The sequence below is a fragment of the Otolemur garnettii genome, unplaced genomic scaffold, assembly GCF_000181295.1.
Source record: "Otolemur garnettii isolate 467f Iridium unplaced genomic scaffold, OtoGar3 scaffold00152, whole genome shotgun sequence".
In the NCBI taxonomy this organism is placed as follows: domain Eukaryota; kingdom Metazoa; phylum Chordata; class Mammalia; order Primates; family Galagidae; genus Otolemur; species Otolemur garnettii.
The window spans coordinates 1,065,625-1,072,877 of NW_003852547.1; the positions used below are offsets into that span (position 1 = coordinate 1,065,625).

General features: G+C 46.7%; 1 protein-coding gene across 2 annotated transcripts in view; it reads right to left on the minus strand.

Moving 5' to 3' along the window:
* Window positions 1-2,803, minus strand: part of ZNF428 (zinc finger protein 428) — an 11,708-nt gene extending 8,905 nt beyond the window's left edge. The window contains exon 1 of one of the 2 annotated variants that reach the window (XM_003799489.3): window positions 2,512-2,803. The gene's annotated coding sequence lies outside the window, so the exon portion shown is untranslated. The remainder of the gene's footprint in view (window positions 1-2,511) is intronic. The other variant, XM_012811173.2, reaches the window with a different exon arrangement.
* Between the last annotated feature and the right edge of the window lie 4,450 nt (window positions 2,804-7,253).

The following is a 7,253-nucleotide window of genomic DNA, read 5'->3' on the forward strand; positions in this document are numbered from 1 at the left end:
TTTTTTTTTTTTTTTTTAATGAGAGTCTCACTTTGTCACCCTCTGTTGAGTGCCATGGTGTCAGAGCTCACAGCAACCTCCAGCTCCTGGGCTTAAGTGATTCTCTTATCTCAGCCTCCTGAGTAGCTGGGACTATAGGCCCCTGCCACTATACCCAGCTATTTTTTTTGTTGTTGCAGTTTGGCCAGGGCCAGGTTTGAACCCACCACCCTTGGCAAATGGGACCAGCACCCTACACTCTGGCCACAGGCACTGCCCTGGGCTCATTCTTTAAATTGTTGGTATGTGGCAGGTATTTTGTCAGGAGTCTAGAACATCCTTCTTCTTTACTAGCCTGGAGAATGCCTTTCCACGCTTCACAAACATAAGGACCCCTATACTTCTTTGCAGCCCAACCACTGTTTTGCCTATCCAAGGAAGGCTTCCTTCACTCCTTTCCTTTCTTTCCCTCTTTACCAACAAACCCCCTACATACTTCTTTTGTCTCATGCTGTACTCCCTGATGGTATACAGCCATGCAAGGTTGGTTAGTTAAGGGCCTGGCAGCCTCTGCTGCATTCAGCTAGCTGAGTGCCATGCCCTCAGCTTACCTCACAGCAACCCCTGACTCCTGGGTTCAAGTGATCCTCCTGCCTCAGCCTCTTGAGTAGCTGGGACTAAAAGCACCCACCACAATGCTTAGCTATTTTTTTCTATTTTTAGTAGTGACAGGGTCTTGTTCTTGCTCAAGCTGGTCTCAAAATCCTAAACTCAAGGGATCATCCTGCCGAGAGTGCTAGGATTACAGGTGTGAGTCACCACATCTGGCCAGCTGCACTTATTACGAACAAAGGTTTATGGTGGGCACTGGGGCTACAATGGTGCACAATATATGGTCCCTTCAAATCCTACGATCAAGGTTTGAATGCTGGAGACAAAAGAGAAAAAGATTCAGATTGAAGTCTACAGGAGCCTGTGGCATACGAGCACAGGCATCATTAGCTGGGGAAATCCTAAATATGACACTTGGATCTGGGTTTTTAAAGGACAGAAAGCATTGGCAGAGGGTTCTTATGATACCCTACTGTCTGTAGGGCCACATTTAATTTGGAAATTCTACTTTATGCCAGGGTAAGATTACCAGCTTTGCCAAATAAAAATAGAGGGCACTCAGTTAAATTTGAATTTCAAATAAGCAACAAATAACTAATATACATATGTTTCATGCAATACTAATACTTGGGACATACTTTTCTAAAAGATAATTTGTTGGGGCTGGGCATGGTGGCTCACACCTGTAATCCTAGCAGTCTGGGAGGCTGAGGCGGGTGGATTGCCTGAGTTCATGAGTTTGAGACCAGCCTGAGCCAGAGCAAGACCTCATCTCTAAAAATAGCCAGGCGTTGTGGCTGGTGCCAGTAGTCCCAGCTACTTGAGAGGCTGAGGCAAGAGAATCCTTAATCCCAAAGAGTTTGAGGTTGCTGTGAGCTGTGATACCACAACACTACTGAGGGCAACAAAGTGAGTCAGTGTCTCAAAAAAATAAATAAAATAAAATAAAATTAGCTGGGTGTTGTGGCCTGTAGTCCCAGCTACTTTGGAGGCTAAAGTAAGATAATCACATGAGCCCAAGAGTTTAAGGTTGCTGTGAGCTATGATGCCACAGCAACAAAATGCAACTGTCTCAAAAAGATAAATAAAATATAATTTATCTGAAATTCAAATTTAACAAAGCATTCCATATTTTATCCTGCAACCATACTCCAGGGACAATCAGGACTTCTCAAGAGATTATCAGGAGACAATGCCCACCAGCCTACCCTTTCACACCCCACCCCCCACACAGGGCCCTTACCAGAGTACCCCAGATGTCAAGTGGAGGCATCCCTTGGTGCACAAGTCCCACTAGCCCATGGTGGCTAAACTAACTCCCAAGCATAAATTTAAGCTCCTTCACTACCATAAAACAAACACTGCCAGAGACCCCACAATGCCCCAGGCTGTAACAACCAATACCCAAGATGCCCCGCGTGAACACAATAGGCATCTATTTGGGAATGCTAGGGCAAGGAAACCAGAGCAAAACCTTATGCGGGGCAATAAGGACCAGTTCCCACAATTCCTTGTGGCAATTCTTCCCGGGATGCCTAGGGCCTATAATGATCACCCTCCAAGATGCCCTGCAGGCAAGCACTCCAGGCTTCCAGGATGTTCAGCGGAAGGTGTGTGACAAAAGGGATCGGTTTCCCAAAGGAGCTAGGACAATCTGTCTCAAAATGCACCAGGCCTGTAACGACCAGCAGACCGACTCCCACAATGCTTTAAGGCAGAGCGCCCGATTTTTCCCGGGATGCCCCAGGGCAGTACAGAGCCGCGTGGAGAGGGGAAAAGAGGGTGAGTCTCGCCCTGGGGCTATCACAACCCAAGACCGCCGCCCGTTCCTCGGTGTCTAGAGCCGTCTCTCCCATCATGCAGTAGGGCCGTAGCGGCCGCTCCCGACATGCCCTGCGCACCCCTGCCGCGGACACTCACCGGTACTGCAGACCCCCTCTCCGGCTCTGCGGTGGCGGTTGCACGCGCCGGCTCTGCGCCTGCGCTGCAAGTAGGGTAGGAGGGGGCGCAGGAGCCTAGGGCGCTTGCGCGGCGAGATGGACCGTTCCTGCAGCACTGCTTGTAGAGGGGCTATCCCAGTCGGGCGGTGGACAATACTCGCGCACGGGATGTGCTTTGTCCCTCGTTGCCCGGATTTACTTGGTACAGTCCGCGGCCTGAAAGAACCAAGAGCTGTAGGGTTCGCGCGTGCGTGCGCAGAGCAGGAATGCGCCTTGTAAATATGGGATGCACTGGGGCTGGAGGGCGCCAACTCAGCCCAGATCCCAGACCGGAGACCTACTTATTTGCATAATCCAAGCGCGGGACAATAGAAGGCCTCCCTCACTGGAAGGAGTGATTTACATATTCTCCGGAGAGGACTTATCCCGGAGCTCAATGATTAGCATATGGAGAGGAGAGCGTCTCAACGCGCCTGCACACTGGGAGTGCAGACTAAAGTGGGTAGCCTTTTTCAGTTGCAGATCAGTTTGCAGAGGGAGTACAAGGGCGAGGACCCCTGCCAACCAGATAAATATTTATTGATCATTTACGTGTCCGGCCTTGTGCTCGTAGGCACTATGATTTATGCGGTGAACTAGACTGATCTTTCCCCTGTCCTCTTGGTGTCCAAAAGGAAGGAGATAACACACCTAATCAGACAATTGCTACCCAGAGGGTCAGACCTAGAGTAGGTGGGGCTTGGAGACACCTGCCCTAGCCTGGGGTTCTGCAGGGTCTTGGTGGTCTTTAAGACAAGTATGAATGGCAGCCTACCAGAATAGGAGTTTTTCTGGCAGAGGAACTGCAAGGGCAAAAGCCTAGAGGCAAAAATAACAAACAAAAACGTGCACGGTTTGATTGAGAAAGTGAAAGCCATTTAGTGTTTCTGGAACAGAACTGGGGAGAAGTCTCCTCTAGGTGATGTTAAAGGGCTGACTCTATACCAAGTATGGGAAGCTATTGCAACATTCCAGTCTTCAGAAAAGTGACTTTATCACATTTTGGCTTAAAACTTTTAAATGTCCCATTGAATTTAGGGAAAAAATAAAAACCAGGGCGGCGCCTGTGGCTCAAAGGAGTAGGGCATTGGCCCCATATGCCAGAGGTGGAGGGTTCAAACCCAGCCCTGGCCAAAAAAAAAATGCACAAAAATAAATAAACAAAAAATAAAAAACCAAACTCTTTTTGTCGTGGTCTCAGAGGCTATACATGTCTGGTCCAGGTTCAGATTTCTTGACTTCGCCCACCACTTTTCTTTAACCATTCCAGCCACACTTCCCCCTCAAACATCTAAATTTCTTCACCATCTCAGGTCTCTGCTCTTGCTGATCCCTTTCCCTAAATATGCTTTTCCCTCTACGCTCAGAATAGTTGCTCTTGTGTTGGCATAGGTGTCAATCTGAGGTACTTTCCCTGATCTATAATAGCACCTCTATATTTGGATGGGGTATAGATAAAGAAGGATTGGTCCTAAGAGGTTGAAAAAACCTTCGCAAAAATTACAAAAATAACAGGAAAATACCTAATCCTCAATTTGCTGGTAACAGTTAAATATCAATCCTATAAATTTACTTGCTGGGCACCTAGTGGATTTGTTTTCACAAACCACAGAGGAGCCGGCAGACCAAAAGGAAATGTAATTTCTTTTTACATTCACCAGCTCCTTCATCTTTTAGTACTTGTTCCATTAAGTCTCAAGCAGTTCCAGAGTGTCTAGGAGCTAGAAGGAACAACGGAATATGTCTGCAACCTTACCAGAGGAAAAGTAGATAGACCAGTTTTCACAATACCTGGTGAATTTGACTACAATTACCTTTTTTTGTCCCCCTCAAATTCAGCTACCCACAGGACCTCAGGGCAAGCATTCTTTCTTTTGGGGGGGTGCCAAGCCCTCTCCCTGCTTTTCTCTCTTTCACCTCTCTCCTTCTAAAATATAAAATTAAACTTATACTCTTACATCCTAATCTTGGTCTAGAGAAATTCTTTTCTCACCTCATATGCAGCACCTACTGAGCTTTCCCCCCAACTTATCAGGTACATGGGACTTCATTGTCCTGTTTATTCCTGTGTATTCCTGTGTGTTTTATGTTTTCCATAGTAACAAGTTAAAACAGAACCCTACACCCACTCACTGTGCATTTTATCTTTTTTTTGAGACAGAGTCTGACTGTTTCTGTCCTCAGTAGAGTGCGTGGCATCCTAGCTCACAGCAACCTCAAACTCTTGGGCTCAAGTGATCCTTTTGCCTCAGTTTTTCATTTTTTAGTAGGGATGTGAGTCTCACTCTTGCTCAGGCTGAACTGAGCTCAAGCAATCTACTCACCCCGCCTCCCAGAGTGCTAGGATTACAGGTATGAGCCACCATGCCCCAGCACTGTGCGTTTTCTCTTAATAGTCCTTATCACAATGTGAATGTAAGTTTCTTTGCTTCTTTGCTCATAGTATGTTTTCTTCATGAAAGCTTTTGGAAGCTAAGAATGGAATCATCCTTTTTCATTTTGGGTCCTCTGTTCCAAGAACAGGATCAAATTTCAGATTAGTACTAAACTATCTGTTATAGCTAACATTTGCCTGTTTTATTCACTATGGACTCTCTAGAACTTTGAGCAGAAGTGGGCACGTAAGAGTTGGGATTTTTTAGACAGAGTCTCACTATGTCGCCCTCAGTGGAGTGAGATGATGTCACAGCTTACAGCAACCTCAAATTCCTGGGCTTAAGTAATTCTTTTGCCTTAGCCTCCTAAGTAGCTGGGACTACAGGCACCTGCCACAGTGCCTAGCTATTTCAGAGACTGGGTCTCACTCTGGCTCAAGCTAGTCTGGAACTTGTGAGCTCAGGCAATCCACCTGCCTCGGTCTCCTAGAGTGCTAAGATTATAGGCATAAGCCACCTCGCCTGGCTATAAGAGGTTATTTTTATTTTTTTGAGACATAGTCTCACTATGTTGCCCTCAGTAGAGTGCTGTCACATCATGGCTCACAGCAGCCTTTAACTCTTGAGCTTAAGCGATTCTCTTGCCTCAGCCTCCCAAGTAGCTGGGACTATAGGTGCCTATCACAACACCTGGCTATTTTTTGGTTGTAGTTGTCATTGTTGTTTGGCAGGCCCAGGCTGGATTAGAACCTGCCAGCTCCAATGTATATAGCTAGCACCCTAGCCGCTGAGCTACAGGCACCGAGCCAAGAGGTTATTTTTTAATCTAAAGTTAGAATGAGACATCTGCAATTTAGATGGATTAATGCAGGCCCTGGGGTAGGAGACTAAAGAGCTTTGACTTGATCTACAGGTGATGGGAAGCTAGGAAAAGATTTTGAACAGGGCAGAGACCGGGTGAAACATAATTGAAATTCCCCTGGAGATGAATGACAACAGTATGGGGGAAGTCAGGGTGAGGGTCCAGGCCATGAGGATCAGAATGGAGATAGGACAGCTCAGTAGCTACCAAAGAGACAGAACTCAATAAATATCTGAGGAAGGAGCCTAGGAAAAACCCCATGTTTCCTGGGAGGGTGGAAATAACTCTTGGTGAGGTCAGGACCCTTTCCTGACCACCAGCAACCATCGCATCCCCCCGTGAAGTAAATTATATTTTACTCCCAAATAAGGCTTTTTTTTTTCTTTTTGAGACAGAGCCTCAAGCTGTCGCCCTGGATAGAGGGTCATGGCATCACAGCTCACAGCAACCTCCAACTCCTGGGCTCAAGTGATTCTCCTGCCTCCACCTCCCAAGTAGCTGGGACCACAGGCACCCACCTCAATGCCTGGCTATTTTTTTTTTTGGTTGCAGCTGTCATTGTTGTTTGGGTGGCCCGGGCTGGATTCAAACCCACCAGCTCAGGTGTATGTGGCTGGTGCCTTAGCCACTTGAGTCACATGTGCCAAGCCAGTCCCAGTTAATCTTTCTTCCTCTTCCTAGCATCCTTTATTGCCCCTTAACAGAACTTTTCTTTTCTTTTCTTTTTTTGGAGACAGAGTCTCATTATGTCATCCTCAGTAGTGCCATGTTGTCACAGCAACCTTAAACTCTGAGGCTCAAGTGATTCTCTTGCCCGAGCCTCCCAAGTAGCTGGGACTATATGCGCCTGCCACAACGCCTGGCTATTTTTTGGTTGTAGCTGTCATTGTTGTTTAGCAGGCCCCTAACCACTGAGTATGGGCTCCCAGTCAACAGAACTTTCCCCCTCTCTCATAACCCATTTTACCAGAAAACCATATTAAGATTCTGAACCCTATCTTCATTCTGAGGGTTCCCATGCATGTTAAAATAAATATGTATACTTTTCTTCTATTGTCATCTGCCCCACGAAAGTGATTTTTCAGCAAACTTTTATGTGACAGGGGCCTTTGCTACCTACAGTTTGGCAAACCTTTGGGGGCCCAGGGGACTTTGTTCCCTACACCCCCACTTAGTTCTCCCTGTGGTGCATCCCTGGGCAGAGGGACAGACACACAGCCACCCCAGGCACTTGTTCTCTCCTCAGTTTAATGGTGGTTAGTGGGATTGCCAAACCCCTCCCCATTCCCCTCCCTGCCCCATACAAAATGTGTGGTTTTTTGTTTTAAACAAGAAAAAGGGGGCAAAAGCCAGGAATGGGGAGGGGGGTGCAATCTGATATTTTCATACAGATTTTTGATTTTTTTTAATATATTATATATAAAACCATAGTGACCACGCATCCCC